A 12,273-nucleotide genomic window follows, 5' to 3' on the forward strand; every position below is an offset into this window, starting at 1 on the left:
CAACACAAAACTGCCTTTGAAACCAAGCATTCATTTGCTAAAGCAAGGAATCTGCTGTTAAAGAGATTGATTATCCTAGGGCCTGACCTAATTGGGAGATTAGATATGGTTCTCTGTTCTGGGTGGCACGGTTTATAGAGGGGAAAAGCAACAGAAAAAGAGCAAACTTCTTTTGAACTCCAATGCACTTCTACTTAATTCTAATTTTCTCTAAATAGAAACAGTCTGCAATTGTCAGACTGGTGAAACTGGTGTGTTATAAATTAAGAATGCATTGAGTTTTTCACATCATTTTGTTAGTAACAGGTACTTTCATCACATAATCCCACTTTCATCACATAACCCAAACAGTATCCAAAAAATGACTCTTTTTGGTCATATCCCACTGAGTTAAAATCACTATATAATGCGCGCACACACACACACAAACACAAATCCGGACTTTTACTGATGTATCATTTCAGTGTCTTCTATAGCCAGTTAGATATCAGGTTTTCCCCCCAAACACAGGCATCACTTCATTGCTGTGGCTGATTGCATTTTTCTTCCTAGCCTTTGATAATCAGACCTTTGTTAATGCTATTCACCATATATCAGATTCAGGTCATCCATCCAAAACGCGACAAAAGACCCAGACGCTCATGTAAATTGCACTCCCCCAGAGCACTGCCCTTTCCTGCATAAGGACACAGAACCAGGACCCCCTCCCGTTTCTGCTCACTCTCCGTATTCATTTAATCTGTCACGGTTGGAAAAAGTATTCATAGGCTTTAAGAAACATTATGCTTTGTTTACTTGATAAATCAAACAATCAGATAATTATGAAGTGTGATAAAATTTTCTATACAAAATTTAATAATTTATTCCAATTCAACTTCAAAATTAGGTCCACTTTTCAGAATAGACTCTTTTCGACTTACTTTTCACCCCTTCTTGAACTGTCAAGATAAAACCAAATTTGACTGCCCTTTCACTAAAGAAAAAAGGTTTCAAGAAGAAGGGTGGACTGAATCATTCATAAGTTATCTCAGAATTAAATAGCTAATTTAACAACATGATGTATTCCTGTTGTCTTCAGTTAAAATCTGTATTAAGCATTAATTACTCAGAATCTCTACTTTCTAAAGCCTTCAGTAGCTTCAAGAGACTTAAAAACAACTATAACGATACTTTTAAATGGAAACGATTATAGGGTCAAATCATATCAGGATCATATGTGTGCAGATGAATCCATACTCCAGGATTAAAACTTTTTTCTGTTCATTTCATACTTTACTTCCATCCCATGTATTCTAGTATCCGCTATGTTGTGGATACTGAAGTAGAAACAGACAGTTGTTTTTTAGAAACCCTTTACTGTTTGTAGTTTTTGGCTGTGCTGGGTCGTCATTCCTGGCTTGGGCTTTCTCTAGCGGCAGCAAGTGGGGCTACTCCTTGTTGCTGAGCAGGCTTCTCGCTGGAGAGGCTTCTCCCTTCAGAGGCTCTAGGCACGCAGGCTTCAGTATGTGCAGCATGCGGGCTCCCGAGCACTGGGCTTTAGTAGTTGTGGCACACGGGGATTAGCTGCCCCGTGGCCTGTAGGATGTTTCCAGAGCAGGAATCAAACCCATGGCCCCTGCATTGGCAGGTGGTTCTGAACCACTGGACCACCAGGGAAGCCAGTTTTAAATAGAAAACAATTTATTCAAATAGAAACCACCAACATTTTGGTATTTCAAAGAGAGCATAAAGATCAAATTAATGTATATGAATTTCTGATCTCAATTCTAGAGGCTTTCAAATTTAGTTAAAATTGAGTGAAAACTCAGTAAAATGGTAAGAAACTTCTAGGGTTCCCACGCCTACTATCCAGTCACTAATACAACCACACTAAATTTAATACACTCAACAGTTGATCATAGTACCAAAAAACCAGAAATATTTTACTGCACTTACATAACAATGTGATATCAAACACTAGCAGCCATTGATGTTCAATAAATATTACAGAATATATCATTGATCTTAGCAAGTGAATGACGCAGGCCATCAGTTCATTAGGATTCTCTGTGATTGAGGCTGAATAGACAGGACAGAGAGAGAGCAGCGTGACTCATGCAGAAAGAACACTGGGAAGCAGAGCAAATAAGGTCAAGAGGAAAGGACAGGAGATTTTTTAAATGACTGGAAATTTAGGGGAGTTAAAGAACCATAAATATCATACAGCAAAGACACCTTTAGAAAGGGGAAAATGGGGGGACATTGATGAATCTGTGATAATGGGGCAAAACCTGGGATTCTCCTGGTAATTATAGCACTCACCAGACTTTAAACACTGAAGTATTCAAGTGCCTCTTGCTTTTCCTGTTACTATAACTCTGCAGTCTGTACTGTATGTCACGCTCCTCTGTCCATAGGATTTCCCAGGCAAGAACACTGGAATGGGCCGCCATTGCCTTCTCCAGGGATCTTCCCGACCCAGGGATCGAACCTGGGCCTTCTGCATTGCAGGCAGATGCTTCACCATCTGAGCCACCAGGGAAGCCGACAACTCTGTAATCTGTACTTTACACCAGCTATGCTAATGCTGCTAAACATGACTCTATATTCCCAAGTCCAAAACCTTCAGTGGCTCTCTAAAGTCTTGGAAAAGGACAAGTTTTCCAGCCTGTTACAAAAGGGAAAAGAAAGAAGACCCAGATGTGATCTGATTACATGAGAACTGTGTCCCAGGTAAAACCAAGCTAGTGTTTAAACCTTGGGTCTGTTGATTTTCAGTTCTGTGCCTGTAATATCCTACTTATATGTTTCAGTTCAGTTCAGTCGCTCAGTCGTGTCCGACTATTTGTGACCCCATGAACTGCAGCACACCAGGCTTCCCTGTCCATCACCAACTCCCAGAGTTTACTCAAACTCATCCAGTGAGTCAGTGATGCCATCCAACCATCTCACCGTCTGTCATCCCCTTCTCCTCCCACCTTCAATCTTTCCCAGCATCAAGGTCTCTTCAGATGAGTCAGTTCTTCATATCAGGTGGCCAAAGTATTGGAGTTTCAGCTTCAGCATCAGTCCTTCCAATGAATATTCAGGACTGATTTCCTTTGGGATGGCCTGGTTGGATCTCCTTGCAGTCCAAGGGACTCTCAAGAGTCTTCTCCAACACCACAGTTCAAAAGCATCAATTCTTCGGTGCTCAGCTTTCTTTCTAGTCCAACTCTCACATCGATACATGACCAGTGGAAAAACCATAGCCTTGACGTACCTTTGTTGGCAAAGTAATGTCTCTTCTTTTTAATATGCTGTCTAGGTTGGGCATAACTTTTCTTTCAAGGAGCAGGCATCTTTTAATCTCATGGCTGCAATCATCATCTGCAGTGATTTTTGGAGCCCCAAAAAATAAAGCCAGTCACTGCTTCCATTGTTTCCCCATCTATCTGCCATGAAGTGATGGGACCAGATGCCATGATCTTAGTTTCCTGAATGTTGAGGTTTAAGTCAACTTTTTCACCCTCCTCTTTGACTTTCATCAAAAGGCTCTTACTTCTTCTTCACTTTCTGCCATAAGGGTGGTGTCATCTGCATATCTGAGGTTATTGATATTTCTCCCGGCAGTCTTGATTCCAGCTTGTGCTTCTTCCAGTCCAGCGTTTCTCATGATATACTCTACACATAAGTTAAATAAGCAGGGTGACAATATACAGCCTTGCCATACTCCTTTCCCTATTTGGAAGCAGTCTGTTGTTCCATGTCCAATTCTAACTGTTGCTTCCTAGATTTCTCAAGAGGCAGGTCAGTGGTCTGGGATTCCCATCTCTTGAAGAGTTTTCCACAGTTTGTGGTAATCCACACAGTCAAAGGCTTTGGCATAGTCAGTAAAGCAGAAATAGATGTTTTTCTGGAACTCTCTTGTTTTTTTGATAATCCAACGGATGTTGGCAATTTGATCTCTGGTTCCTCTGCCTTTTCTAAAACCAGCCTGAGCATCTGGAAGTTCACATCTAAAAAAGGTTATTTCCCTACTTTATGACTCAAATTGGACTTAGTATTCTCCACTGAACCTTCCCTAACCACCACACATCTCGCCAGCCAGTTTGAAGCACTCTTGAAGTTGCCTTCCAAGAAACATTCCCATAGTTATCTTGGGAATCATTGTGCATTTGCTGCATATATTCACTTGGTTCTCATCTGATACCTCCTTATTTGCAGCTGTTTTTGTGTACTGGCTTCCCAACTAGATTTGCCTGGCAAAGCAAGGTTATTTTCTTTTCCCTCTTGCAGTGACACAGTACCACATCACAAGATAAATATTACTCAGTAAATATCTACAGATAAAAAAATCTCTCTTAAAAAAAAAAAAAAAAATCTCTCTTGAGAAAACATGCTCTGTGTTGTTACTTCTCCTTGGCTGACGTTTCTTCCCACTCCCCACAATGGCTGCACTGAAAACCTTGTCTGCCCATCTCTACTCCCCTCCCTGCCCCTCCCTCCACTGAGAACTAAAAGTTACTGCAATACTGTGACTCATAGGAAATTTATGTGTTTGTTTATGACCAAGCATATGTGAGAAATACACAAACACACACACACACACACATGAAGGTGTTTGTGTGTGTATGTTAGGTAGGAAGTGAGGCATGAGCAATGAGGAGTGGACTAGCGGGAAAAGATTCAAGTTGATCTCTAAACCCCACCCCAGACACCCCCACAGTGTGGCCCAGGAGAGCTCACAGATATGCTACAAAATAACTTTTGCCCTAGGCAGACTTTTCCAACTCCTGCCCTTGCACCCTAGGCACAGGGTAGATACAAACTAAACACAGGGGCTTCTCCAACTCAGCACCTGAGACCTTGATGCATAGCTGTGTCCTCAAGAGACCTCAGAAGCCCATAAAAGATTCATAAATATTCTATACATAGAGACACCTGATTATAACAGACTTAATTATGGGAAAGACAGGCACAGGAGAGCCCGCTGTTATGTAACTTGCAACTGTAAATCAAAACTGCTAACTCACGTCCACCTAAATACGTAAAAGTCCAGTCACCAGGGCCCCTCCTGCCTGGCCCACCTCTCCCTTGAGGGGCTCTGTGCTTTCCTTAATAAACTTCTTTTTGCCATGGATAAGACCTCAGATTCTTCTCTTCGTCCTTACCGAGAACTGAGCCCCGTGAGAGAGTCCTCTTTGACCCTCCCTTACCCGGTAACATATATAACACACACAGAGAGCGTCCACATACATCCCAACGACAGACTGTGGTCTTCATCCAGTTTCTGGCTCACAACTTCCAGAACGCTTGAAATGTCCTGATTGAAACAGGCAAAAAAGGTAACATTTGGTCTCTTAACCTTTGGTTGCAGACAAAGGTCCAGGGAAGGTGACTTTTGGCTTCCACCCAAGGGTGGGGGTTGGCTGCCAGGAAAACCAAAACTAATCAAAACTAATCAAAACTGTGATTAGACAAAACTTTCAGTCCCACCCCCGGGGACTGGAGGTGGGATCCATCAATCAATCATGACTATGTAATGAAGCCTCCGTAAAAACCCAAAAGGACCACGCTTGCCCTTTTCCAGGAAGCTTCTGTGTAGGGAAACCAGAATACCTCGCATGCCACACAGGGCTTCTTTGTCCAGGATCTCACCCTACGCATCTCTTCATTTAGCGATTGATTCATATCCTCTAATAGTCTTTTATAATAAATGGGTAATTACTGAGTAAACAAGCTTTCCTGAGTTCCATTATTTGCTCCAGCAAATTAATCAAAACCGAGGAGGAGGCCGTTGAGAACCTCTGGTTTGCAGCCAGTAGGTCAGCAGCACAGGGAAACAACTCAGGCTTGAAACTGGTGTTGGAATGAAGGGTGGCCTTATATGAGAGACTGAGCCCTTCACCTATGGACTCTGACTATATTTCTGGGTAGGCAGTGTCAGAATTGAGTTGAATTCTGGGTAGGCAGTATCAGAATTGAGTTGAATGAATGCTAGGATACTGTTGGCATCAGAAAATTGCTTGTTGCTGTCCTGAAGCCTACACACACACACACATGCTGATACTTGGTCCAGGAACCCTTTGCAGCTATCCTCACTTAATGTTTCATAAAGAAAAATAAGAATTCTATACTCTTCCTTCTCCTTTCTTGCATATTTTCATTTCCCAGGAAGAAATGGTCTCTTTTAAAGCTTATTCTCCATCTAGGTCCTCCATGTTGCTATTTTCTGTGGTCTTGGACTGTTAGTTACACCTTTCCAACTTCCAATCACAGTTTATATATTTCTTCTGGATCTCTTTCCTCTATATTCCTAAAAATAAAATGTCCAAGTTCCAGCAATTGCTCATGTTATCACCCCACTCTCCCTACCCCTCACTTGCAAACTCCTCAGAGAAGACGTCCATCACCTCTGCATGACCCAAATTGCTTCCTCTTAGTTCACCAAAGATCTTTTAAGTGCAAAATCTAACGTTTTCCCATTCTTATTCATACTGAATTGTGAACTGAACTACTAAAATATTCTACCATCCAACTCAAATTCATTAAGTAGGTTTTCAGGACATTCATCTCATGATTTGCCTCCTACTTCTTCATTTCTTCTGTTTCCATCACTGTGTCTTCTTCAACCATGTGTCATTTTATTAGTTATTACCCCCAGATCCTTCCGAGTCTTTTCCTCACCCAAACTCACTTGAAGGAAAATTAATCCAATTCCACAAATTGAGTTATCATGATCTCCATGTATATAATTCCACGATGACCTCTAAGATACCAGACTTAATTCTTCAGAGTTCAAACACATGAACACATTTCCAAAATGTCTGAGATCTGTCATCCCTTTATATTCTTATTGTACTGGACATTCTCATTTCCTTTTGTTGGAACTATCGAGAGTTGGCAAGCTGAGAAGGCTGGATTTCAATCACCAAGCTGTTTCTTAGCCAAAGCATTTATATAGTGCACAAAATAAAACCACTTCTGTTGTTCCAGTCCTACTCGGGTACCCTTTTTGGTTGCCCACTCTTAACCTGAAGAGACAAAACTTCAACCTGGACAACCCCTAAGCCCAGGGTCTTCTCTCTATGCTGAGTTTCCACTAGGTTTCCAGCCATTCAGCTTTGTTGCATTCCACTGCTGGATGGGTTCCAGGAGTTTCCCATCAAGAACAGAGGGAAGGACAGAGCATAAAGGATCGCTCAAGCTAGATTATTAAAAATAGAGTCAGACCTTCCACACTTTTAGGATTCATATCCTGCTATCATCTAGACTTTCCTCGACTTGATTTCTGTTCTTTTAGCTGCATGACCTTGGATAAATTAATCCAACCTCCTTCTGTAACTTAGTTTCCTCCATTGTAAAAAATGCAGATAATAATAGTACATAACTCATGGGTTTGTGAAGGGATGAAATTCACTGATTCCCATAAAGCACTTAGAAGTGTGCCTGGCAGAAAATAAGAGCTTAATAAGCGGTAGTTAATAGTATTATTATTTCATCTTTGTCACAATGTTAAGAGAGTGTGTCCCCATCTTTGCTTTAAGTTGCTTTACCTAAGGACTCCTTTAGTTATCCTCTACTAAATATGTACCTGACCCAGGAAAGTTGCATGGGAAAATGGAGGGAAAGCTACCTAAACAATAATAATAACAACAACAAGAGTAATGTAATACATTAACAGTAAATCAAGGCTTCACTTGCATTATCTAATGGAATCCTCACAAAAATTTTATGTGGCAAGTACTATTACAACTTCCATTTTACATACGAGGGGGAAAGGTCCTTAGATAACTTTTCTTAAATTGTTCAGATAGTCTGCCTCTAAAAAGTTTCTGGAACGCACTATTTTGGCAACCCTTTCTTGCACATTTGCCTATGAAGTCTGCCTCTGATAGACTGCTTGGAGATTCCTGCTTCTCCAGACAATGCCATGACACTCTACCCCTATGCTGCCAGCAGTAAAGCGTTTTCTTGTGATCCAAGTGGGTTTTTACCACATAAGAATTTGTCAAAACTCCTAAGAGGGTATTTATTCTATGCCTTCAGCACATTTAAGTGGAAAATGAACGAATGTGCCTTCAGCACATTTAAGTGGAAAAGTCTGGAGCTCTCTTTCCCAATAAAGATCATGTATTTTCCTCACAGGACTGCCCTGGCAGAAGCCAGCAAGGAGAACAGTAACTCAGATTTCTACACAAGAATGCAAGTTGACTATCCTAGCTACATCCATTCCACGTCTGCCTTAGAGAGGGGGACAGGGAAGGACCACGACCATCCCCAACTCCAGGTGATATATCCTATAACCAACTGGGTTTCTGCATATACTATCTAAACCAACTATTTCCACAGTGGGATTGTACAAACCGATTCACTGGGGTACAGGGAGAAATGTAGAATTCCCACTTAAGTTGAAAATAAACTAAGCTGTACTAAAACGTAACAAATGGATCAACTCCAACACCCTCACAATCTGCACATCAGAAAGTCACAGATCATGACTTGTGTCCTAAAGAAATGAAAGTCAACAGTTGCAAATCTACTGGTGCTTTCTCTGTGCAGCTAACAACAGATACTGTGCCCTCTAACAAGAATTCCAGAAAAATTAACATTTATTTCTTTCAAAGAAAAAGTGACTTAAAATGAGGATTTTTTTTTTTTCCAGAAGACACTTGTGTGGCTGAAAGAGCATGTCTGTGTCAATTATCTTTTTAAAAGTTTCATCTGCACATTAAAAAACTTGGAAACAAATTTTTCTAATCTATTTATAATATTTCTAAATTACAATCTATTTCCAAAGGCAATTAAGACGAAAGCAATTAGTTCCAAACTAATAGAAAGGTACTAAGTTCTCATAGTTTAAAGAAATGGACCAAAAATACTTAAACTTTCAGTTTTAGACCCATTCATTAAAACTATAAAGCTACAACATTTTTAAATTAGTTTGCAAGAATATTTAATTGGTACCAAGAAAATGAGGAATTTAGTAGTTTTTCAAGACTCTGCATAATTGCTAAATACTGATAAATAAAAATAAGAAGTCAACAATGCACTTTCACTTGGATCTTCATATCTTTGTGCTGTATCTTTTTTAGCTATGATGGCCAAAAAACAAAGCAAAACTAAAACAACAAATTAAAAAAAAAAAAAACAACAAGTATTAAATTAAGCTGAAGTATCTGACTTTTATGGAGAAGGCAATGGCAACCCACTCCAGTACTCTTGCCAGGGAAATCCCATGGACAGAGGAGCCTGGTAGGCTATAGTCCATGGGGTCTCGAAGAGTCGGACACGACTGAGCAACTTCACTTTCACTTTTCACTTTCATGCTTTGGAGAAGGAAATGGCAACCCACTCCAGTGTTCTTGCCTGGAGAATCCCAGGGACAGGGGAGCCTGGTCTATGGGGTTGCACAGAGTTGGACACGACTGAAGTGACTTAGCAGCTGCAGCAGCATCTGACTTTTAAGTCATTATTTAAACCAAGATTTTTAAGAATAAGGAACATGCTTCCTTAACATGTTAATCACATAATTCTTAATATAGTTAATATATTTAGAGATAGTAAAATTATTTTCTAGTGATATAAGAATCATCTTTAAATAAATACTTCTTTAGATCTTTAATTTCCTACATACATACACACACATGCACACACTGTAGCTAATACTGTGGAAAATGTCTATCATTAGAGATAAATAAACCTATATTGTGGAGAAGGAAATGGCAACCCACTCCAGTACTCTTGCCTGGGAAATCCCATGGACAGAGGAGCCTGGTGGGCTACAGTCCATGGGGTCACAAAGAGTCGCACACAACTTAGTGACTAAACCCATATTGGGGTGTATTCACTATTTTCTGTTATTGTTGAGATACATTATTTTAAACAAGATCTTCGAGAAAGAGATGAGGATGGAACATTTACATTTCCAGAGTCCTTTGAAGAACCTCCCTTCAAGCTCCAGTCTCCCTGGAGGCACAGCAAGCTTACCTGCGGTTCTGAAGGCCTGCTCCTCCCACCCTGCCGATCTTTTTCCCAAGGCCGGCAGCCATCCTAGGAATAGCAACACACACCTTCTTAAGTCCCTAAAATGTTCATCTTCTATGAACAGTGGTATTTTGGACTGCTCTTGGAAAGTAAATATTACAATTTCTTATTAATTTAATAGAGATTAATGATAACTCAAAATTAAAAAGAATCTTGACTCAGATCAGGAAGATCCCCTAGAGAAGGGAATGGCTACCCGCTCCAGTATTTTTGCCAGGAAAATACCATGAACAGAGGAGCCTGGCAGGCTACAGTTCATGGGTTACAAAGAGTCAGATATGACTGAGCGACTATCACAATAAGAATCTTAATGCAAAATTCCAAAAACAAAATGCTGTGCTGTGCTTACTTATTTGCTCAGTCGTGTCCGACTTTTTGCGACCCCATGGACTGTAGCCCACCAGGCTCCTCCATCTATGGGATTTCCCAGGCAAGAATACTGGAGTGGTTTGCCATGCCCTTCTCCAGGTGATCTTCCCAACCCAGGCATCCAACTGAGGTCTCCCTCATTGCAGGTGGATTCTTGACCAGGGAAGCCCTGAAATCTATCTTATTAATACCTTTTTAATTATACAAAAAAAAAAAAACCCACACATTTCTTTTAATAATAAAATTCTGCGAATAAATTTTAAACCATATATATGCCTCATTCTGTTGTTTCTTACACTAGAGTCTGCAAGAATATTCTTGGGGATATACTAATTAAATGAAATTTGATTTCAAGTTTTCTTTTATTTTGATAATAGCATAACACAGGTTTAAAGAGGTATATTCTAGATCACCCAAACAACTGCAATCTATTTTGAAGTAAAATGTTTCCATCTATATTTACAACCATACTGGGACTTAGCAAACATAAAGAGACACTATTTAATATTTAATCCATTTGATCTTCAACATTCAACCAAAACCTTTGGAATTCAGTAAGTCTTTGTGCTGTTAGTTGATGTTTACAGGTTACATACACCATTCAAGAATTTAAAATGCTGTCATATTCAATTTATAAGTAGAAAAGCTCAGCACAAATAATAGAATTAATGTGCATGACTGATCTGTAACCTGATAAATATGGCTTGACTACTATATTGTTTGATTGAGGTATAAACACAAGGCAAGTTATAAGAAAACTGTTTCAGTTGAAAAAACCAAGCTTATATAAATAGAAAAATATAAACAAACTTAAAATAAAGGGATTTTTCATATGTTCACAAAGCTTTTTCTTCCCATAAATGTTTTATAAAATGATACTAAAAAATATTTGAGAAACACCCAACTTATGGCTTGTCTATGGAATATCTCAGAAAATATTTTCCACTTACTCAGCTAACATCTTAATTTTATTATTAGTTAGTAGATTTAACAAAACTAATTCATTTATATGCACATATTAAGAACAATAAAAGTGATTTTATCTACAAAAGATTCAGAAACAACATGCTTAAAAGGTACTACAGGCATAAAATATTTAACCAAATTTAATATGTAATTATAAAGTCATTTAACACTTTAAATCTGTTTTTATCAATTTAATTGCAACCATGGCTTTTAATTTTTCATAGAGTCTTTGTGTTTTTAGTTTCCATATCAGACCCTGTTCTGACTTGTTTGAAATTTCACTTGTATTTTAAAATATCCTCTGCTGTCAGAGGCAACTGATTACAGGACCCATTTTTCATATATATATATCACACACATATTTGTTGATATTTGTAAATATATAAGTGCTCCATCAAACAATCTCTGAGAATTAGATATGAATAAGATTATCATTTTACTTTCAAATTATACCTTTTGGTGCCTAATTATGGTTGAGCTATGGAAGACTTCTAAGTCTCTATGTATCATTTATTACAAAAGAATTATAATAAAACAATACAACATGGTAATACTTTCTGATAAGAACAGCCCATATTTTTCATTACAAGAACTTATGAAATTATTAATGTTCTCAATAATTTTTGTACCTAATTTTTACTAAGGTAAAATTTTAATATCCTATGTATGCAACTGGATCATTAAAAATGATGAATTATGCAAGTACAGAGATACATTTGTTAATTAAGCCACTGTTTATTAATAAAATTCCATGATTTAAAACTGTTCTATTAGTTTGAACATGTGGAACAACAATCAAACAGTCCTTAAGAGGAAAGTATTTGGGGAAAATGGATCTTTAGGAGATTTACATTATGTAACTTAATTTTTAAGCTTATGAATAAATGTAAACATTCATTCGACCTACAGCATAATCCGAGTAGGAAATTT

The 12,273-nt window shown here is 38.7% G+C and overlaps 1 protein-coding gene across 3 annotated transcripts in view; it reads left to right on the forward strand.

Annotated features, from left to right (window-relative positions):
* Window positions 1-12,273, forward strand: part of LOC122673606 (cGMP-specific 3',5'-cyclic phosphodiesterase-like) — a 76,468-nt gene that overhangs the window by 55,066 nt on the left and 9,129 nt on the right. For 2 of the 3 annotated variants that reach the window (XR_006334743.1, XR_006334745.1), the window contains exon 3: window positions 8,110-8,251. The gene's annotated coding sequence lies outside the window, so the exon portion shown is untranslated. Of the gene's footprint in view, window positions 1-8,109; window positions 8,252-9,893; window positions 10,587-12,273 lie in introns of those variants that run through there. The other variant, XR_006334744.1, reaches the window with a different exon arrangement.

This window comes from Cervus elaphus, chromosome 17, assembly GCF_910594005.1.
Source record: "Cervus elaphus chromosome 17, mCerEla1.1, whole genome shotgun sequence".
Taxonomy (NCBI): domain Eukaryota; kingdom Metazoa; phylum Chordata; class Mammalia; order Artiodactyla; family Cervidae; genus Cervus; species Cervus elaphus.